Source organism: Pleurodeles waltl, chromosome 2_2 (assembly GCF_031143425.1).
Source record: "Pleurodeles waltl isolate 20211129_DDA chromosome 2_2, aPleWal1.hap1.20221129, whole genome shotgun sequence".
NCBI classification, from domain to species: Eukaryota; Metazoa; Chordata; class Amphibia; order Caudata; family Salamandridae; genus Pleurodeles; species Pleurodeles waltl.
The window spans coordinates 768,503,786-768,528,234 of record NC_090439.1 but is presented as its reverse complement, the minus strand read 5'-3'; positions in this window follow the sequence as shown (position 1 = coordinate 768,528,234).

Here is a 24,449-nt window from a genome sequence, read left to right as displayed (position 1 = left end):
TTCACGCATGAGTTCACTCCTAAATATTAAGCACCTTACTTTGGTGCAACAAGATGGGCGTAGGGGTGACTTAATAAATATTATAAATCAGGTTTCCCTACCTGTCAAGAGGGTGACTTTGATAGGTCTGGGAAGCAGGTTTCAAGCTGCCACTCTCAGCTAAACAGGATCGACCTGAAGTCATGTTCTAACTATCACTGTAGTGGAAGGCACAATAGATTCTGCAATCAATATGTTGCATTTAACTTTCCATTTCATGTATGTATTTGTGCATAATATACCATGCCTTACAGGAAAGGTCAATCTGGTTTTGAGCCAATTTCAACATGTTTTGGGGGTCAAAGCACATACGATAGGCACTAGATAGCAGCATCCCTGTGTAAGAGTTCACGATTACTAGTGGTTGAGTTTAAAAAACAAATATAAAACTTAGAGTGAACACCCTAAAATGGTTCACTTTGTAACCTGTAATCAGATTCAGGTGTAAAGGTGTAATTTATAAAGAGTCGAGTTCCTTCACTAGTCATGTCTAGCATTTTGAGTTGATTAGTTAGACCATAACTTCACTATATTGTAATAGAATGTTTGTCTGTAGTCATATTTTCTGAATTATCCTACAGAAAAGGGTTCCTAGAAAAATCTTCTGCTGGACAAGTGAGACCACAGTGTTCATGGAAGACTGCAATTTTGAAACCCTATAATGAAACAATTGTCCTTCAACCCTAGCCAATGACATGCAATTAGTTTCAAACATGTCAAGTTTAGGAAGCACAGAATTCAAGTACTGTTTATCAGTAGGCAATGATAAAGCTGCATTTCTCAATGCCTCAGAAGGCTCTTTTTTTAAACTTTCAAACATTGATTATTTAAATACTTTGCTTTTCTTCAACAAGTCTTTACATCTCTGTTTCCATTCATAGATAATATACACTTTTGGGTTTTATAGTGAAATGCCTGTCAGTATGAAAGTGGGGAAGGATGAAAATTCCTACACCGGACGAAGACATCAAAAGCATCTGGGTGGAAAGATACTTTCCTTCGGTGTGAATTTTGAATTTCATCCACTTGAGCTTATCTAATTTACTTATACGTCACTTGTAGAGTGGTATAGTAAATTACAAGGGCCTATAAATTAAATGCTACAAGTGGAACTGCAGCACTTATTGTGCCAAACACTTAAGTAGCCACTTGAAACATGTCCCAGACATGCTACTGCAGACCACATCCAGTTATAGATTGGCAATATGACATGGCAATATCATCTTCTTTTATTATACACAGGTCACCTCTAAGCGAGGCCCTATGGATCCCATAGGGCACGGTGCATTGTAATCAAAAGTTTGAGCACATACTTTTATGTTTTTCATGCCCTGGTAGTGAAAACCTCATACAATTGTTTTTCACTACTGTGAGTCACTCCTCTCTCATAGGATAGCATTGGGTTGGCTTATTACATTTAATAAGTGCTAACATTTGATTGGGAACAGGTAAGCCTTTCATGCTTTATGTCTGAGAATTTGTAATTAAAATCCTCTTTAAAGGTAATGTCAGATTTTAAGTTACAATGTTGAAAATGCCACTTTTAGAAAGATGGCATTTTCCTACCCTAGCTATTTGGTGCCTGCATCCTTATCTAGGTCACATGAATGGGTGCAATTGGCAGTTGGACTGTGCTCATTCCTCCCAGACAGCCACACAATTGAGGGATTAGTGGTGTCTGGATGGGCAATAAACTGGTAGGATGGAAGGGGGCAGCACCGGGCCCACTCATCTTGCAACTGAATAGGCAACGCTCTGGCTTCACACAAAGGACTTGTCACTCCTGTATTGTTTATGCAGTCAGCTTGGACCCAGGGCAGGGGAGTCAGGAAACATCAAGTACTTCAAAGGTAACTTTCTGGAACTTCTCCGACTCCAAAGAAGACACCAGGCGTAAACATAGGAACCTCAGAAGCACTATTCTGGACCTGTGGAAGTACTCTCAGTGGGCTGCCTTCTGCTGTGGCCTGCTGTGTACTCCACAAGCCTTCTTTTCTACACCTGGAAGGATTGCTTTGTTGCCTGGAGCATACTTTAAAACCTCGGAGGCCTGCTCTGCTGCTTGAGCCCTACTTTATCACTTGAACACAGGGCTACCAGAGTGACTCCAAGGGCTAGTTGGCTGGCCTCCTGATCAGAACCCCAGGGACAGGAAAAGGCTCCAACCATCTTGAAACCTCACCTGGACCAGTCTGAGTGAATCCTCACCCCTCAAGAGGTGCGCTTCAGTCTTGGACCCTGGGTGTTGGTGCTAAAGGTGCCCATGTAGCCAAAATCCAAATAGAGGGACTTGGAGTTTTTGGGGCTAAAAACTGCTCTGAGAAATAAGAGAAGACCAGAACCAACCTGCTCGTCCCTCTTCCCAAGGTGCATTGAGGTTGGGACTGACTTCACAGCAGTTCCCACTACATTCTTCTTTGCAGCAGCAAATCCTGATCATTGGTAGCTAATCCAAGGGGTATCTATCCTTGTGGAACTCCTGTTGGCTACAGCCTCATGCCTCAAGTCCCACTGGATATTTTGGACATCCAAAAAAGAGACTAACGGCCTGATTTAGAGTTTGGAGGACAGGTTACTCTGTCACAAACGTGACGGATAATCCATCCGCTGTATTACGATTCCCATAGGATATAAAGGGATTGTAATACATTTGAGATGAAGTACCCCCATCTGCCAAACTCTAACACAGACCCATAGAGTGAACATAGACATTTTCACTGCAAATTTGTCCAGGGCTGTCTGACGATGACACACCCATCTCAGATATAGCCTGCAGCCTTTCCCCACTGAACATACCCTTCTCAGTACATTTTCTTCAAAATTTCTTCTAAGTTCAAAGATAACTGCAGACTGGACCATATCCACTTCTTGTATCTGACTTGCGCTCCTTCACCGTCAACCATATTTTTCGACCCGGTCTCGCGTGACTAGAAGTCCACAGTGGGTGCTTTGATCTTTTAGATACTCATTTTTTCCTTATACTTTAAAAATTATAACTCTGATTCTACTGATTATATTTTTGTCATTTTGGTGTCAAATAATCCAATAAAATGTACTCTATATTTATAAATTGGCATGGGATTTATCTTGTTTTGTGTTTTCACTTTATTATTGTTTGTGTGCTGCATAAATACTTTACACATTTCTCCTAACTTAAGTCTCACTGCTTTTGTGCCAGGCTTCAGAGGATTAACCACAGATACATTTTTTGACTTTTGTGGGTTTCCCCTGACAAAGACTGTGGTTGTTGCATAAGCAGGGTTAAGACCCCACTTAACCAACTACCCAATTTCTCAGTGTACTACATAAACATGCTGAACAATTTGAAGGACACATTTGTCAGACATAATGGATTACCACACCAAAATAAAGTGCTGCATCCTGCCTTCACATTATAGTTGTGCCCCACTCATGGAAAACTAAAGCAGATTAGTGACTGTTGCCGCAGGCGAAGGGTACTGGGAAGATTGGTGCTCTTGATGGCCTGCACGTTGCCTGCCTGATCCACGCCCTTGACCTCAAATGAACTGAGATAATTGTTACAAAGGCTGTCAGGACAAAGTTTTCCTAAATTTCAGCCATCTAGATTAGATCAAGAATTCCCAAAACTGGTGAGGGAAACTTTGACAGGTCAAAAGACCCAATGAACATGCCTTGGACCTACTTTCTGTGAAACATTCTAGGTAAAATACTTTTATTTCACTGAACAGGCATGAGCCATTGAAAGACATATCCATGAGAGAGGTCTGTATGTCTCTAGAAAGTGCTGTGGAGGTCATGCATGCATTGTGGTGCAGCACCACAATAGTGCAGACTGCCATTTCCAGACAATCAGTAGCATCAAGGCCAGCACAAGTCATGTATTTGGCTGCATCTTGTCCATCTGGAGCCAGTGAGGCCCTAAGGTCTCCCTAGACCACTGGCAAGATCTCATTGACATTGTTCCAGAGGTCCTGCATGTCTCTATCCAATAAAGAAACTACATCAACTGGCCTCAGTGCTAAGCTTGCAGAAGAGATCATTTGTTTTCCAAGAGCCTCAATTATCTTAGAATCCCTATTGGGGGGAGTCATGGGAATGAGTTGGAGTTTACCTTGCTGGTTAAAGCTTGAACAACCAGTCTCTCAAGGGTAGCATGTTTAGTGAGGAAATCAGGTGTGGCGCGTGGATCAAATGCAGATCTACATTTGAACTACATCATAAGGGAATGCAGGGAAGTGGGAGTTCGGTGGGCGGCGGTTGGTGGAGACGACGGGCTGAGGAGGAATTGCCGGCATCGGCTCCTGTAACAAACATAGGGCCTGATTCTAACTTTGGAGGACGGTGTTAAACCGTCCCAAAAGTGGCGGATATACCACCTACCGTATTACGAGTCCATTATATCCTATGGAACTCGTAATACGGTAGGTGGTATATCCGCCACTTTTGGGACGGTTTAACACCGTCCTCCAAAGTTAGAATCAGGCCCATAGTTTTCTAAAAATAATGAAGTGCTCTTACCTGATTGTTGTATGTCTTTACAATGGTGACGAGACGGGCAGGAGCGGTGTTGGTGTATACGCGGTTGGTGCCACTTGTTCCGGATTCATGTTGCTGTGTGGTCCTGAGACGTGTACAGTATGCAGAGCGCTACTTTGGGATTGCACTACCAGCTTGGCTCATCATACTTCGTATCTGCTGCATCGATTACACAGTATTTTGTGCTATTGAATTAATTCGGAAACGGCAATGAGTGTGGAATTCTGAGTAGAAGTGTGCCCAAATTACTTTTGAAAGCACGTATGCGGCGTGCCATGGCCATCTTTGGAGATTGGGAAGGTTTCCATCTTCTCCACTGTTTTTTACGGTGATAGGCACACCATCGTGCCTGTCGAATGCAGATAATATTTCCTGTGTACTTCTACTGGAACACCCGGTGATAGGCACACCATTGTCCCTTTTGAATTCACATAATTTTCTATGCACTTTTACTGGAACACTATATTAGAGTTATTCACATGGACATTTAAAGAGACAATTCATTTTGTTTATGGTATTGGCACATTTTGTGCTGATAGTTTTGGGTTAATTTTATTAATAATTGGTGATATGTTTTTTGGTGCTGTTTCTTACATATATATATATATATACATACAGGACTGTTGTATAAAATGTGTAGTATCCAAAACCCACAATTTTTCTTAAATGAACCATGAGATCCTCCTGTTCAGTGGGAATTGTGGTTGGATTTGTTTGAGGCGTACATGGATGTATTGGAAGAAGGTGAATGTTCGCCGGAAAGACATTTGTTATTGCTTAAACATCGGTTGGGGGCTGTTGGTTTGAGGGAATAAAAAAATTTGCCACCTGTCGTGGATGTGAATGGAGATGATGTGTACAAGGGTGCATTAAAACAGTTACAGGAAAGGCATGGTAGGAAGATTAATGTGGTTAAGGAAAGATAAAAGTTTTATTCCAGGTAACAGAAGGTGGATGAGTCTATTGACTAGTATATGTCAGTATTAAGAGGCCTTGCAGTTACTTGTGCTTTTGATCATATGACATATGACCAAGTTTTAAGAGATCAATTATTAATGAAGACTACATCTAAAAAAATACAAGAGAAACTATGGTCTTCAGGAGAAATATCTTTGAAAACAGCTATTGAGGTGGCGAGAAGTATTGAGGTTACAGAGAGTCGCATACAAATTATGAGGAATGAAGTCAAGTATAATGGCACCAATGTTCTGTGAGTAGTTATAGGGAAGGTAAGGAGAAAAAAAGGGTTGCTACACATTCTGTCGGCGGGAATAACAAAACTGGGCCAAATAACATTGTAAAATTGTGTTTTAGGTGTAGTGCCAGCATTTTGCAAATTTTTGTGGATGTCCAGCTGTTGGCAAAATTTGCAGTACTTGCAAGAAAAAAGGACATTTTTCTTGAGTGTTGTAAAAGTTTTGGGAGGAAAGTGAGTTGCATTGTGGAGAACGTGGATGATGATAAAATTGAGGAAGGTATGCAGAATATGGTGTTAAGTATTCAAAGTGTTAAGGGAAATGACCATCAGTTTCCCAAGTGTTTCTTAAGTATTGATGGTGTTCGGGAGGAAGTCATGGTGGACTCGTGTGCATGGTACACCATAATGGAGAAATCATTATTTAATCAGTTATGGACTGGAAGAGAATTACAAAACACTAATGTAAGCCCTTGTAGCTATTCAGGACATAAGATTGCGATTCTGGGAAAAATGCAGGCAGAAATTGAGTTTGCAGGGAAGGAGGGTTCAGGAGAGGTTTTTATAGCTGAAAGTGGGACCACGATTTTAGGTTGGCCACATATTGGGATTGAAAGTGGACCCTAGTGCCAGTCTGCCAGTGTATACTGTGAGTGTGGATAAATTGCAGAATGATTTGTACTCTGACTTAAAAAAGATGTTTCCAACAGTTTTTAGCAGTCACTTGGGAAGTATGAAAAAGTTCCAACATACAATTGTATTAAAACAGGATGCCATTCCTGTAAGACAAAAGTTGAGGAATGTTCCCTTTAATTATAGAGGGAAATTAAAGGAAATGTTACTGGAATTGTGTGACAGGGATATTATTGAACCCATTGAGTGCTCAGATTGAGTTTCTCTGATTGTAATTTCAGTGAAGTCTAATGGAGACCTTAGGCTGTGTGTTGACCTATGGGCACTACATGATACGATTTGGGTAGATGCATTTCCATTTGCAAATTTGCAGGAATTGATGTCCTCTATTGGAGATGTTACAGTATTTTCAACTATTGATTTGGTGAGTGTTTATCATCAAATACATTTGAATCCTGAGTGTTAACATTGCACAGCATTGATTACACCAGAAGGAATGTTCCAGCATAAAAGAATGCCATTTGATTAGCTAGCACATCCTCAGTTTTCCAAAGGGAGTTATACAAAATACTCTAAGATGTAAAAGGTGCAAAAGTGTTCCAAGACGACATATTAGTATATGGAAAGGATAAAATCAGGCATGACAGTAATTTAAAGCCAGTTTTGCAGGCACTAAGAGGCTTTGGACTAACTGTTAGAGATCAAAAGAGAAAATTTGGGGAGAGTCAGTGGAATATTTAGGTCTAATTATCTCTAAGGATGGTACTCAGCCTAAAATTAGTCATGTGAAGGCTATTCATGAAGTTTCAGAACCTAATTGCAAGAAACAACTGCTCTCATTTTTAGGATTGGCTGAATTTTATTATCATTTTGTGGAAACTTTTGCATCGAAAGTGGAGAATCCTCCTGCTTTGCTCAGGAAAAATACAACGTTTTGCTGGAAGCAAATACATGCCAAGGAGTTTGCAACTATAAAAGAAAAAATTGTGAATGAATCTAGTCTAAGATTGTTTGATGAGACTGCTGAATGCACTATATCATTGGATGCTTGTGGATATGGTATGGGACAGTGTTGTTACAACAAAAGAAAGGGTAGTTGAATATTCATCTCGTACTTTATCACATGCAGAAATAACTAATCTGTGATTGAAAAAGAGTTGTTGTTCTACTTGGGATGTGCAACGATTTAGAATGTATATATAGGGATGTAAATTTAAGATGTGTACGGATCACAAGCCTCTGGTTAACATATTGAGTTCCGAGGTGGAAAGAACCTTACTCCAAGGTTAGCAATGTTGGCTTCAAAACTACAAATGTATCATTTCGAGATTTTGCACTTGCCAGGGAAGAGTAATTGTGTGGCAGATGGGTTGTCTCGTTTACCATTGTCTCCTGGAAGTGTTGAGCAGGTTTACGATGGCGAGTGTGAGGTTGCGTTCACTCATAAGGATGTGATGCTCCTGCAAAATGGATATATGGATGGTGGGATATCTGAATGTATGTGGATGAAGGAAATGAAGAAGGATGACATTTTGTTGAAAGTGAGGGAGTTTATCTTGAAAGGGTGGCCATCAGAACGGAGTTTGCAAGGTGAATGTAGTACGTACTGGAAGGTTAAAGAAGAATTGTCGGTGTCGAATGACATTATATTGAGAGGTGATAAAATTGTGCCTCCCTATGGTATGCGTGGTAGTATTGTCAAGGTGGGGCATGAAGGTCATGGTGGCATGGCAAGTACCAGGAGGAAGATTAAGGAAAGTTTTTGGTGGCCGGGTCTGGATTGCATGGTGAACCGTTGGGTAAGAGTATGTGATAAATGTATGCTGAGTGATAAATCTGTGAAACCATTAGTGGTGCCATTACAAAGGGTTGAACTGCCTGATGGTCCGTGGCGTAAAGTTGTGATAGATTTTATGGGCCCGTTTGTTACTTTACCTGCTAAGGAAGTATATGTTATCGTCCTGATTGATTATTTTTCCAAATGGACGGAAATTCGAATGGTGGGCAATATAACTACTGATACAGTTATGTGTGGCGCGTGGATTGAATGTAGATGTTAGGGTTTGTACACAGCAAAGAGCATGTCCCCTCTCACTGCACTAGTGGGTTCTGTAATAGCTCCCTTTTAAACTTACTATTGAAAGCCTTTCTTGTTATCTCACCTTCCCCCCCCCCTAGGCTTCTGTGTATGTTGTTTAATGTGCTGTTTTGTTTACACATTGGGCCTTGTTTTTACCAAGGCTTCTTTAAAACACTCCTCCCTAGGCCATGTGTTAATCCAACTCATTTGCATAATAACTGAAACTCTGCACACCTTTCAAGAACATGTGCAGCATGTGAGGACCACACCCAGCTCTTCAAATCACACCCAGCTCTGCACACCTTCTAAGAACATGTGCAGCATGTGAGGACCACACCCAGCCCTTCAAACCACACCCAGCCCTGTCTATAAAAGGCATCCCCCGAGCCTCACCCAGTGCTTGTGCTCGTCTACCTCCCGCTTACCTGAGAGCAGATCCCTCGGCGCTGGCACTCCTGCTCTTTACAGACTTTCATTGACTTCAATGGGCGCAGCTTCTGGCTCTTCCTTCTTCCGGTATCCGGTTCCTCCTTGCTTCAGCCTCTCTCCTATGAGTAACCTGCAAAAGAGAAAGAAGACAAGGTTAGACTGATCAGTATCTCTTGCCAGCAACAAGTAAGTGCAAAACTTTTTGTTACCTGAGGGAACTTTGACAACGGTTTCTGGATTCGTGTATAGACAATTTGAGGCGAAGTGCCTTCCACGAACATTGTGATTCGGGCTCTTTGTTGCAGGAATATTTTGCGGAACTTTGTGAAGCAGACATTGTTTTTTCTCATGGAACTTTTAAGAATCGAACAGTGGAAACCATTAACAGCAAGGCAAACAGTAAATCAAGGACTTGCACAAATTACATGCTGTATTTTGATGTAAAAGTACAGTATTTGTTTTATAAAAGATTCTGGAAATATGGGAAAAGTGAGTCTGCTATTGGGAATTTAGGCTTTAGTTATATTATGATGAATGTTTGATATTGGTAATTGTGATAACGGTATTTGTTTAATGTTTTAGAAGCTTTACAGTAATAGAAAACACATCCCAGAGCAGTAACACATTCCAAAACCTGGAAACTAGAGACCAGGATCCAAGAGGTACTTTTAGAAGAGAATTTCTAATAAATAAAGGGATAGTCAGGAACCCATTTAGGAACAGGTTGCACTTATCTGTTCTTTGTTTATGTTTCATTAGGCACCAGTTTCTACAGAAGTCAGAAAGGGTTGCAGATTTGTGCAGCACTTCAACAGTGGAAACGCAAGAACGGTGTTGTCTCTCTTTTTTATTTTATCCACTTCCCCCCTTCCCTTGAGCTTCTGTTCTTAGTGCACTGTTTTAAAAACTAGTGTGCTGGAACAAGCAGTTTCAGGGTGGGGTCGGATTGTCTTCAACCTCCATCAGAACTGAACAAGAACTCAGGTGAGCTGGGCTTTGACAGAAGCACAAGCCTTAAAAAATGTCAGTTCTGGTGGACGATGAATACCGGGGAAGAAATAGAGGGCATTGACGTCACGGATATGGCGCAGGCCCTAAATGAGGACTTGGCTCATAATGAATCAGTGTCTGGCATCTTGCAACATATGCAAGAGGAAATAGAGAGATTAAAGATGGAGAATACCTCTTTAAAACAGGATTTAAGCAGGTATAAATTTAGGGGATCTCAGTGGAACACAGCTTCTACGCCTTTGTTTAAAACCTCCTCAGAGACAGGGGCGCCATCAAAACATACAACTTTGCCTTCCCCAGTTGAGGTTACTGTTAATGTTCCTAATGTTGTGCCCTTAGCAGCTCCTGAACGTTTTCATGGAGATAGTAACAAATTCCATGTTTTTATCAATCAATGTCAATTACACTTCATTTGTAAGCCACAACAGTTCCCTACTGATGATACGAAAGTGGCATTCGTCTTGTCTTATTTGGGTGGCACAGCAGCCAATTGGTCAATTCCTTTCGTGGATAGAGATGATCCCATCCTCCATAATTGGAATCAATTTAAACGTACCATGACCAGCCTTTTTGCAAAACACACTTTCATGCAGGCAAGTGATAATGAGCTTTTAAATCTTAAACAAGGTAACAAGGATTTATTGACCTATCTCACTAGTTTTAATCGTTTACTCACCGAGACACAGTGGCCAGAAGAAAAGCGTGTCTCCCTTTTTTATAAAGGTTTGAGAGACGAGTTAAAAGACGCGCTGGCTCATATCGTTGATTTGCCAAAAGACTATTCGGACTTTGTAGATTTAGTTGTGAAATTAGAACATAGACTAGGAGAAAGAAAGGGAGATAAATACAAACTGGAATCACGGTTAACTTTTATTAGACACGAGAAGAAAGACACAGATAATAAACTCCCTGAAGCAGAGCCTATGCAAATAGGGACACTCAGAGGTCCACTCACATCAGAGGAAAAAGAAAGAAGGAGAAAATTTCAATTATGTTTATATTGTGGCAGGGCAGGTCACTTTGCCAGAGAATGTCCAGTAAAGCCTAAAACTCCACGAAAGGGTGCTGTTTCCTCCACCTCCTCAACTGAATCGGGAAACGATTAAGCTCGAGGTTACTTGTTCGAGAAAACATCTTAATCAAACCTCTTATGCTGCAGCCTGCAGGGTACCGCACATACCTAGACATTTCATAATTCAGGTCGTTTTAATTGTTACTACCCAAGTGAGGCATTCTCTCCCTGTCCTACTGGACTCAGGCGCGACAGGAAATTTTGTGGATAATAAGTTAGCTGAAATCTTAGGACTTCCTATGTGCCTAAAGCCTTGTCCAGAAGCAGTATGTGCAGTGGATGGGTCAGAATTGACCTCTGGATTAATCACAAAACAAACAAGTCCACTTGTTATGGTCTGTCAGAACGGGCACACAGAGGTGATTAGCTTTGATCTGATAGATACTCCTAATTTTGTTTGATTCTCGGGGTACCCTGGTTAACAACTCATAACCCAAAAATTGATTGGGTGAATAGAACTGTTACTTTGGATTCCTCTATCTGTAGAACCAATTGCTATCAAGAAGCAGGTACAGAACAGAGCACAGTATTACACTGTGCTAGTGTTACACAAGATGAACCAAGTCTCCCTCCTGAATATTCTGACTTTAAAGACGTCTTTGATCCGGTAAAGGCTAGTGTGCTGCCCCCACATCGGTCTTATGACTGCCGTATAGATCTTATCCCAGGGGCCCCTTTACCTAATAACAGAGTATATGCTTTGACTGACGAAGAAACCAAATACTTAAGAACCTACCTAGATGACCTACTACAGTCTGGGTTCATCCGTCATTCCACATCTCCGGTGTCATCTCCACTCTTTTTTATCCCGAAGCCGGATAAATCCCTGCGCGCGTGTATCGATTATAGAGGACTAAATAAGGCTACAATAAAGAATAAATATCCTCTTCCTCTAATACCTGTGTTGTTGGATCAATTAAGACATTCTACTGTATACACTAAACTAGATCTGCGGGGAGCTTACCACCTGGTCCGAGTAAAAGAGGGGGATGAGTGGAAGACAGCTTTCAAGACAAAGTTTGGTTTATTTGAGTACACAGTAATGCCCTTTGGGTTATGTAATGCCCCTGCGGCCTTTCAGTTCTTTATAAATGAGGTCCTACATAAATTCCTGGACGTTTGTGTCATAGTATACATAGATGACATCCTCATTTACTGTAAGAACTCAGAAGAACATACCCAACATGTTCGTGCAGAATTATCAAAGTTAAAAGAAAATCATCTTTTTGCTAAGTTAGAAAAGTGTACTTTTAATGTCAACAAGGTGGACTTTTTAGGATACTGCCTGTCACCTCAAGGAATAACTATGGATGTAAAGAAAATCAGTGCTATTGCTGATTGGCCAGAACCATCCTCTGTAAAAGATATTCAGAAATTTCTGGGTTTCGCCAATTTTTATAGGAGGTTTATTGCACATTTTGCAGACATTGCGGCCCCAATAACTACCTTGTTGCGGAAAGGGCAACGATTTCTTTGGACTGATGAGGCGGCACACGCCTTTCAACTCCTAAAACAAAAGTTCACTTCAGCCCCAATTCTGAAACATCCTGATCCTGACTTGCCCTTTTTTGTTGAAGCGGATGCTTCACAAGTAGCTTTAGGAGGAGTTCTCTCTCAACGAGATGCAGTAGATGGCCAGTTACATCCTATAGCCTTCTATTCCAAAAAGTTATTGCCAGCTGAACAAAATTACACTGTGGCTGAAAGGGAACTACTAGCTATCAAAGTAGCCTTTTCAGAATGGAGGCACCATTTAATGGGAGCCAAGTACCCAGTTACAATCTTTTCTGACCATAAGAACCTACAGTTTTTTGGATCACTTAAAGCACTAACACCACGTCAGATGCGCTGGTTAATTTTTTTTAGCACATTTGACTTTGTTATAACCTATAGACCAGGTGCACAACAAATTCAATCTGATGTGTTATCTAGATACGGACATACCTCAGACATGAAACAAGATAAAATAGGAGAACCCATTATTCCTCCCCAAAAGTTGTTGGCACCAGTACAACAGAAGGATTTCATCACAGATCTATATAATGCACACATGCAAATAGCACCTCAGGATTGGTTAAAGGATTCCCATAACACAATACAATGAGGTTTATTGTATCACAACAACATGCTGTTAGTGCCCACCTCTGATTTACAAACACAGGTGATAATTTGGCATCACGCCTCACCGTTGGCAGGTCATCCTGGTTGGGTAAAAACCCTGGAAAATGTGCAAAAACACTTTTGGTGGGACACTATAAGAAAGGACATTAAGCAATTTGTCACTACCTGTCCAATTTGTGCAAGACATAAATCTTCTCATAAGGCTCCTGACGGCTTGTTAATACCAATGCCAACACCCAAACAACCTTGGCACACTGTGAGCGTAGACTTTATTGTAGGTTTACCACCTGTAAAATCCTTCACAACAGTGTTGGTTATAGTGGATTTTTTATCTAAAATGGCACATTTTGTACCATTACGGAAATTACCCACGGCGGCAGAATTTGCCGATATTTTTATAAGGGAAATTGTGCGTTTACATGGTTTGCGAAGCAAAGTGGTGTCAGACCGAGGGAGCCAGTTCAACTCCAGATTTTGGAAAAAATTATGTGAAAAACTGAAAATAGATGTGGCCTTATCCACTGCTTTCCACCCAGAGACAGATGGACAGACTGAACGACTGAACCAAACCTTACTTCAAACGCTACGTTGTTTATTGGCTGATTATTCTAGTGAATGGTTGGAAGCTCTCCCTGTAGCAGAGTTTGTTTATAATAATACTGAGCATTCAGCTCTACTTTGCTCACCATTCTATTTCTTGCAGGGGTATCATCCAAGAGCTATACCCATTTTGTTAGAAGATTCCCTGTTGCCTACAGTAACGGATAGACTAACGAGGTTAGGTGACATACAAGACAAAGCCAGGAAACATTTATTAAAGTACAAGGAAAGCATGAAAAGACAAGCAGACAAACACAGGTCTGAGGCCCCAATGTATAAAATTGGTGACAAGGTATGGCTCTCCACAAAGAACCTAAACATAGAGGGATCCCGAAAGCTGCAACCACGTTTCATTGGACCCTTTAGTATAACTGCCATAGTAAACCCGGTAACAGTAAAATTAGATTTACCAAAAGAATATCCAGTACATACTACATTCCATGTGTCCTTGCTTAAGCCGTACAACTCAAAAACCCGACCTGAACCACCACCTCCACCCATACCAATTAAGGGAAATCTGGAATATGAAGTGAAAAGCATAAAAGACTCAAAAAGAATTAGAGGACGTCTGTTTTATTTAGTAGAATGGAAAGGATATGATGAATCTGAGAATTCATGGGAACCAGCATCATATGTACATGCCCCACAGCTGATTAGACGGTTTTATTTAAAAAATCCAGGAAAACCCCGTCCTGTAGGAGGGCCTTTGAGGGGGGCAACTGTTAGGGTTTGTACACAGCAAAGAGCATGTCCCCTCTCACTGCACTAGTGGGTTCTGTAATAGCTCCCTTTTAAACTTATTATTGAAAGCCTTTCTTGTTATCTCACCTTCCCCCCCCCCTAGGCTTCTGTGTATGTTGTTTAATGTGCTGTTTTGTTTACACATTGGGCCTTGTTTTTACCAAGGCTTCTTTAAAACACTCCTCCCTAGGCCATGTGTTAATCCAACTCATTTGCATAATAACTGAAACTCTGCACACCTTTCAAGAACATGTGCAGCATGTGAGGACCACACCCAGCTCTTCAAATCACACCCAGCTCTGCACACCTTCTAAGAACATGTGCAGCATGTGAGGACCACACCCAGCCCTTCAAACCACACCCAGCCCTGTCTATAAAAGGCATCCCCCGAGCCTCACCCAGTGCTTGTGCTCGTCTACCTCCCGCTTACCTGAGAGCAGATCCCTCGGCGCTGGCACTCCTGCTCTTTACAGACTTTCATTGACTTCAATGGGCGCAGCTTCTGGCTTTTCCTTCTTCCGGTTTCCGGTTCCTCCTTGCTTCAGCCTCTCTCCTATGAGTAACCTGCAAAAGAGAAAGAAGACAAGGTTAGACTGATCAGTATCTCTTGCCAGCAACAAGTAAGTGCAAAACTTTTTGTTACCTGAGGGAACTTTGACAACGGTTTCTGGATTCGTGTATAGACAATTTGAGGCGAAGTGCCTTCCACGAACATTGTGATTCGGGCTCTTTGTTGCAGGAATATTTTGCGGAACTTTGTGAAGCAGACATTGTTTTTTCTCATGGAACTTTTAAGAATCGAACAGTGGAAACCATTAACAGCAAGGCAAACAGTAAATCAAAGACTTGCACAAATTACATGCTGTATTTTGATGTAAAAGTACAGTATTTGTTTTATAAAAGATTCTGGAAATATGGGAAAAGTGAGTCTGCTATTGGGAATTTAGGCTTTAGTTATATTATGATGAATGTTTGATATTGGTAATTCTGATAACGGTATTTGTTTAATGTTTTAGAAGCTTTACAGTAATAGAAAACACATCCCAGAGCAGTAACACATTCCAAAACCTGGAAACTAGAGACCAGGATCCAAGAGGTACTTTTAGAAGAGAATTTCTAATAAATAAAGGGATAGTCAGGAACCCATTTAGGAACAGGTTGCACTTATCTGTTCTTTGTTTATGTTTCATTAGGCACCAGTTTCTACAGAAGTCAGAAAGGGTTGCAGATTTGTGCAGCACTTCAACAGTGGAAACACAAGAACGGTGTTGTCTCTCTTTTTTATTTTATCCACTTCCCCCCTTCCCTTGAGCTTCTGTTCTTAGTGCACTGTTTTAAAAACTAGTGTGCTGGAACAAGCAGTTTCAGGGTGGGGTCGGATTGTCTTCAACCTCCATCAGAACTGAACAAGAACTCAGGTGAGCTGGGCTTTGACAGTAGATCTACATTCGATCTACATCATAAGGGAGTACGGGGAAGTGGGAGTTCAGTGGGCGGCGGTTGGTGGAGACGACAGGCTGAGGAGGAATTGCCGACATTGGCTCCTGTAACAAACAGAGTTTTCTAAAAATAAAGAAGTGCTCTTACCTGATTGTTGCGCGTCTTTACATCAGGGTTACCAGGGGCAGGCTGTGACATCGTGCCACTTGCCTATTTACTAGTGAGAAGGACAGCGCTTTGGCCAGGTACCCCTGAAGGTGTCAGAGAGGGTCTCATTGAACAGGAGCAGCAACTCAAATGTGGATGGCACAGCCTGCAAGGTTTCTACAAAGACATTTGTCTTAGCCTCAATAGAGGGTAGTTGTAGGTCAAAGACTTCAACTGGCTGTCAAATTACCACAGCAAAAGAAGCACCTTTCTGTGTTGGAGGTCCCTAGTGTGAGTTCACCTCTCGTTCAGGGGAAGGATCAGGAGCACTGGCCACTTCTAAGTTCATGTAAAAATTGCCTTCATCATAACCAGTGGCAAAATTATCCTCATCCCTACGGTCATCATTTCTGGGTGATGGCGAGCTTTAGTCAGAATCAAAGCTAAAAAGATAATGAAGCATTTGAAGGTAAGACCAGTCTAGGAAAGCATAGGATTAGACTTCGATATTTAGTGATCAGTTGCACTTTAGTAATTTTGTAGCTCCACATTGGTTTGGATCATGTTGAAGTTAATTTGAGGTCAAATATTGGAACCATTGCTAGATATTTCTCCAGTGCAGTCAGCACAGGTACTGGCTCAAGTGGGACCGAGGCAGGCCATGGAGCTGGGGTGAATGTCTGACCTGGAGATGGAATGGAGCCCCCAGTTTAATGGGGTCAGAGGGCCTCCATGGCTGAATCGCTGGCAGTAACCAGACTAAGGTCCCCTGGCTCAAGATTAGGGTTCTTGACAGGCATTTTGCTGATTCATGTGTGTGATTTTGTGATTTCTTCAGTGACTGTCAAAACAATCCACAAAGTATGCATCATTTTAGGTTCCTCATACCCATTACTGAATCTTCCTTTGTATTTGTTCATTGTGCTTTCTGCTTAATCACATTGAAGAAAACAGTAGTGATCTGTTACAGAACCATTGGATAAAACTTAAAAGATAGTCGATACATACATACATACATACATATATATTCATTGTGACTATTGGTTTCTAATCCAATGGTGCTCCAGTTCCAGTTGATCTTATAAGAAAGCACTCTTTTTAGCGATATGTTGTCTAGAATAATTGTTATAATAAATGAATGAATGCATGCCAAATTCCTGGAATACAAAATGTTATTAACTGCTCTTTTCTGCTGTTTTAGGACTCAATCATTGCAGCAATTTCACCTATTCCTTTACTCACTTGTCATTTCATTGGACATCAGTTAATTTACAAATGTCAACAGTTCATCACATGGCTCTCTACCAGTCGTTCCTACTAAATGAGCACTAAAGACAATGAGTCTATTCACAAACTGCATTTTGTAGTATATTTAGCAGCAGTATGACAGTAGTATTACTCACTACAACAAAATGCTTTTCACTAACCTACTTGCCTAAATCCCAGCCTCTAACTCTCCTATCTTTTATGTACAGAGATTCCTGCCATTAGTACATTGTTCTCTGCACTACTAAGCGTACCATTTTCTAGAAAATGTAGGAAGGACAAGGCAGAATGGCTGAAAAATGGAGTATGCTTACAACAAAAATGTAGAGTTGACAGGGTTCTGGAGGGGTTTAGGTAGGGACATGTACATATAAAACAGTCACCCACACAATAATAAGTTAATTGATATTCACAAGCTAAACTGCTAAAGTAACTATGGCCAGAAAAGTGACATCATAACAGTAAACGTACCCAGCTATGCCTTGAAGCATGTCACTCCCAACATATGGCCAGTCACAGCCACTGCAACACATTCCACAGATAAAAAGGCAGACAGGGACTTAAAATAACACCCATGAGAAATAATGTAAATTAAATAAAATGATTTCTACTTTTTTTAAAATACATGTTGTTTAATGTTATAAATAAATAAATATTCATTTTTTATTTTACAATTAAATAATGTAAAAAAATTGATTAATTTTAAAGTTAAACCTTTTAATGAATGTAAAATAATTTCCATTGATTCTAACCATTATACACAATTTAATATGTATTTAACAAACGTAGAAATGTTACTATTGATAGGGTATATTAAAATGTATTGTTTAAGAAATATTTTTCATATATGTTCTTTAATTAATTTCAATGTTTTGAGTTAATGTGCACTAACATTTAACTTTATCAGTTCTAAGTTTACAGATTTTTACATTTATATAATAAATTACATTTGTATTTTTTAAAGATAAATACACTTTAATAAATATCTCTTTACCAAAGGGGTATCTCGTCTATGGTGCTGGAGGCACCACCCACACCCAAGTGTGAAAATCTATTAGTAGTAAGCTCAGACTCATACATCTTGGAGCAGGAGGCTCTACCAGGTGGTTGAAAAGTGTAAGTATACATGCAGGAGTAACTTTACACTGGGAAGTCGTGAATAGCAAAACATTAAAAATATACATGAGAAAATCTACACAGTGCATATTTACCTTTGTGCATAGGGCCCGAAGTCCTATGCTGTGTCACATACTATCTAACCAATAAACACCAATTTAACTAATTGGAGCCCTGAAATGCACAAAACTTACCACCCTCATGTTTAATCCCACTAGAATTAATTCATTGACAGTGATCATGAACCTCTTCACGGAATCACTGGGAGTAATACTAACCGACCATAAAATCAACATAGACATCCAAGTGCATTGAATCCTTGGTGTCAAATTCTGCCTCTCTGTTATAAAGATTGGGCGTCCACCAAATACTGAATGCTTGAAATAACAAAATATTAATTAATTCTCATCTCAAACAATGACCATTATTGCATTCAGTTATTTGCTTTCAGGCATTATTCTCACTCCCGTTCTAGCTATACTTCAAGAACATCACAAAGAAAGACAAGGCTGTAGGGTACCAATGATCAACACCCTAAACGCTTCCACTTGATTCATCAAATTGCAAGGAAATATGATCACAATTTTCTTAAATTGATTACCTACAATTGTTTGCTCCTACATGACTGTATTATGTTCACGACTTGCTGCATCACCTCTAAAGCTATGACACAAACTCAAAGAGGCACCACTAGAGAACCTGGCTATCTGTCAAGAATAGCAAAAACAGTAAGTCAACTCTTCTCTAGATCTCAGTATCAAGACTTCAAGTAAAAAGACCATGCAAACAAGACATATCAGTAGGAACATACATTGCTTGAAAAAGCATCTTTCATCTAATCAGACTTATAACACTACTCTTGCAATTCGGAAACAAATTGAGACCTTAGAGCATCTATAAGCATTTCGAGTGGCTCGACCTACACAATATCATCACAACTATCTCGGTATACCTCAATGTCAGGACATCCCCCTCTGAGATGACACCTACTCCATATGTCCTAGCTTTACAATAAAGCACTGAATTACGCCCATACACCGTGCATTTCTCTCTTCTATACACTCTTCAGGTCTCAACAAGGCCGTTTTTACAACATTTTTTCTTGCGTTGCTCTGTTTGTGGTACCTTAATATCTGATATAATATCTATGTGTTTCTAAACAAAATATTGTGGCTATGAAGGCATAATTGCTGTAAGACGTTTCGAGTGCCACTTTGTGAAAACAAAAACGCTTTCACAAATATCTATCTCAAGATGGTCAAGAAACTTTTTTTTCAAGCAAAATCAGCCATTATTTTAGATTTCAATGGCTTAGAAACATCACTCAGATTTTTTTGACAGAATTATAAATCTTCCAATATTTTAGCAGTATTGTTTTAAAGAAATGCTTTTATATACATAAAAACAGAAGATCAGGGACCCTTTCCAGCTTTCAAATATGGCAAAACTAACTAACCACAGTGGAAAAACTACACATTTCGACAGAAATATTGGTCGGATGCACTGACAAACGACAATATCAAGAATGTACACAACAGACTCGTTGGACGCATTTAAAAGTTTATCAGCTTGTTTCGCTCTATACAGTCGATGTTCTCATGTTCTAAGCAACTCATTGCGCATAGGCCCTGTGATAATGTAGATGCTGGCACAATTTAGTACTTATCTCGACCCAAAAGACCAATTGGTCTAAAACCAGTTTGTTCGGCTTGTCTCTGAAGGGAATTACAATCAGTGAGAGGAGATCGCTGGTATCATCAGCAGACATAACATTAAATACTTGGGAGTTACATATACAAAAGTCATTAATGATTGGATGTATTTGGCCCAAGTTACTTCGATCCCAGATCCAGCATACAGTATGGAACTGCGGGCAATGGAAGGGTCCCCACCCAATTTCTATTTTCCGAGATTGCCAAAGGAAGTACCACCCCACCCCCGAAACAAAAGTGGTGATGGAGGCGTCGACATTTAACCAGCAAACTGGGTGGGATGTTAGGATAACTGATCAGACCCCTCACTATGCCGTGCACCATATTGGAAGAGGTGACCAAATTCGAGGGATTTGAATGATGAGACTGTCTTGGGCTATCCCATCTGGGAGCTGTGGCATCAGCAGGTACCATGATCTCTATTTCCAGAATGCAAAGACAATTTGAGTTAGTATGTTCACAGTTTATTTTAGATACCTAGACGAATTACTAGAATACAGCCCTATGAAGGCAAAACTGACCATGTCTCAACTCCATCACAAGGGGAAAATATCCTCCCTAAACAAAGCATTAGTTATTAACTCCCCTGACACTTTTCCTAATCTTAGAGAGGTATAAAAACACAACCTAGATTGTCTGGAGAACGATGGATGAGTATTTGCACTTATGTTCTCTAGTGTGGCAGCCATTATCAATCGCTACTGACTGATTCACTTCAAGTACCTCCACCTCATATAGTTTTGTCCAAAAGACTTTGGTGGTCACAGCGAGAACCAGGCCCTGACATAGGAAATTTCATACACATGATTTGTCCATGTCCTGTCGTTAAACTCTTCTGGGAAGGAATAACACACACATTCCAAAGTATATTGAAATGACCAATAGACTTGACACCCAAATTAGCATTATCGAATATATAGAACAAAGGTTTCACAAGACCTGAAAAAACCTTATGGAAACTGTGCTTCATAATTGTAAAGTGATATATCACTCAAATTTGGGGGAAAGAAACCCCTCCAAGTTTAACCCAGTGGTAACGGGTATGGACAGATGCTGCATCCTAAAAATACCCATTTATGAATTCAGAGCATGGTAAAATGTAAACGGGCTGGGAGGATTATCAGGAAAATTAAGTTAGCCTTTAAAGAGTTATTTGCCCAACACATGAATGTATTTAAAATTTTGTGATCAATGTATAATTTGATTAAGGCTGTGGATGGAAATATTTGTTTGGATTCATGATAGAACAATTGGAGGGGGGATAACCATATGCTTGAATTCAAACCCAAAGAGATTGTAGAAGTAGTTGTATGGTTTGTTTGAAAACTGGGAATCTATTAAGGACATTTATTAACAAACGTATCAGCTGAGATGGGATTAAACAATCAAACGCAAAAGTGATAGAGATACAATTTACAATAGTTAAAAAAATAGAATATTTTATCTGGAAAGTTTACAATGACTTCATAATATTATATTTAACATAAAAGTACAGATGCAGGTGAACAGAAATGCTGAGAAAAAAATAATTGAACTGGCATTCTATTTTTATCTGAATAGGAAGAAGTTAAACGTTCTTAAGTATGGTCTTGGGTTTGAAGGCTACTTAAAAACTAAGAGAGTTATATATAGCCAAGGTACTCTTAGCATTAGAATACATGGCATTTGGTGACTTCATTTTTGTCATGACAATTTTCCTAGAGGAGTAATAACATTGTGTGCAATGTTTGCTAATGTTGGAAAGTGGGCAGGTAAGTACCTACACTTAGCAATTGGCCACTGACCCCCATTTGGTCTAGTTAGGTCTCAATAATTTAACCCCAGCTCAACCCTTGGTACCTTGACAACAACCAACAATGCTTAACTTAGGAGACAAAGGTGGTCATTACAACCCTGGCGGTCAGTGTTAAAGCGGCGGTAAGACCGCCAACAGGCCGGCGGTAAAGAATTTGCAATTCTGACCGTGGCGGAAACCGCCAATAAAGACAGCCACTTTAACACTCCGACCGCCATGGCGGTACAAACAAACAGCGCGTCGGTCACCGCCAACAGACAGGCGGGAGACAGTGTACCGCCCACACTATAGTGACAGGCCAATCCGCCACCTTTTCCGGGGCGGATTCACCGCGGATAAAAACATGGCGGAAACAGGAATCCCGAAGGAAAAACGCCACCTCTACACACCCCACGAGGAACGAGGACGCCATGGATCCGGAACTCCAAATTCTACCTGCAATAGTCTTCCTGCTCCTCTACCAGGAGCACGAACGCCGGTGGCAAAGACCACGGTGAGTACTGCACCTACGACACAGGTGAGGGAAAAAACAGGGACACACAACACCCCCACCCTTACCCACCACAACACACACACACACACTAATGCATATCAATACATCACAGTTACAACCCCCAAACCCCCAGGAAGAATGCAAAGACAATAGAAAATGAGTGTAACCATTGTAATATATTAAAAGCAAGTAGGCAGAAACATATATATACACCATGTACAAAATATATACCAAGCATAGTAGTCCAGGTAGTGCTCTAATAAAGTCAGTGGAACACTGGGACCACACGGTATGGGCGAGACCCACACAAGATCCCCGACCATGATGGAGAGAACACTGCAGGGGCATCAGAGAGCAACTAAACAGGCACCTCAGGGGGAGGGAAAGGGTGGGCACCTCAGCCGCTGGAGTGCACAATGCCAAATCCTCAGCCGGGGAGTACAAAGCCACAGTCTCACAAGTCTCTACAGTGGGTGGGTTGCCCACTGTTCAATCCTGGGGAGTGCAAAGCCACAGTCTCTCAAGTGGATGACAGTCTCCACTGGTTCTGGAGGGGGCCTTGTGCCCAGAGTGCTTCATCCTGCCAAGGACAGAGGTAGTGGATGTGATACTCCACTGGTTCTGGAGGGGGCCTTGTGCCCAGAGTGCTTCATCCTGCTAAGGACAGAGGTAGTGGATGACAGTCTCCACTGGTTCTGGAGGGGGCCTTGTGACCAGAGTGCTTCATCCTGCCAAGGACAGAGGTAGTAGATGTGATACTCCACTGGTTCTGGAGGGGGCCTTGTGCCCAGAGTGTTTCATCCTGCTAAGGACAGAGGTAGTGGATGACAGTCTCCACTGGTTCTGGAGGGGGCCTTCTGCCCAGAGTGCTTCATCCTGCCAAGGACAGAGGTAGTGGATGTGATACTCCACTGGTTCTGGAGGGAGCCTTGTGCCCAGAGTGCTTCATCCTGCTAAGGACAGAGGTAGTGGATGACAGTCTCCACTGGTTCTGGAGGGGGCCTTGTGCCCAGAGTGCTTCATCCTGCCAAGGACAGAGGTAGTGGATGTGATACTCCACTGGTTCTGGAGGGGGCCTTGTGCCCAGAGTGCTTCATCCTGCTAAGGACAGAGGTAGTGGATGACAGTCTCCACTGGTTAGGAGGGAGCCTTGTGCCCAGAGTGCTTCATCCTGCCAAGGACTGAGGTAGTGGATGACAGTCTCCACTGGTTCTGGAGGGGGCCTTGTGCCCAGAGTGCTTCATCCTGCCAAGGACAGAGGTAGTGGATGTGATACTCCACTGGTTCTGGAGAGGTCCTTGTGCCCAGAGTGCTACATCCTACCAAGGACTGAGGTAGTGGATGTGATACTCCACTGGTTCTGGAGGGGGCCTTGTGCCCAGAGTGCTTCATCCTGCTAAGGACAGAGGTAGTGGATGATAGTCTCCACTGGTTCTGGAGGGGTCATGGTGCCCAGAGTGCATCATTCACCCCGTGACAGACTCAGTTGCGCCAGTGCCCTTGCCGCTCATGGGCCAGCAGTGCTTGAGACGGTGGTGCCCTGTTCAGCGGTGCCCTGTTCAGCGGTGCTTGAGATGGCAGTGCCCTGTTCAGCGGTGATTGAGACGGCGGTGCGGTGCCCTGTTCAGCGGTGCTTGAGATGGCGGTGCCCTGTTCAGCGGTGCTTGAGATGGCGGTGCCCTGTTCAGCAGTGCTTGAGACGGCAGTGCCCTGTTCAGCGGTGCTTGAGACAGCGGTGCCCTGTTCAGTGGTGCCTGAGATGGTGGTGCCCTGTGCAGCGGTGCTTGAGGCGGTGGTCTCCATTGTAGGGACTGAGCTGCTGGCGGTCCTTCATGGCCCAGCGGGGATTTTGCTGGCGGTGGCCTCCTTGGCAGGTGGGCTTGTGCTGGCGGTCCTGTCCTGGGCAGCTGGGCTTGTGCTGGCGGTCCTGTCCTGGGCAGCTGGGCTTGTGCTGGCGGTCCTGTCCTTGGGCAGGTGGACTTCTGCAGGTGGTCCTGTCCTGGGCAGCTGGGCTTGTGCTGGTGGTCCTGTCCTGGGCCAC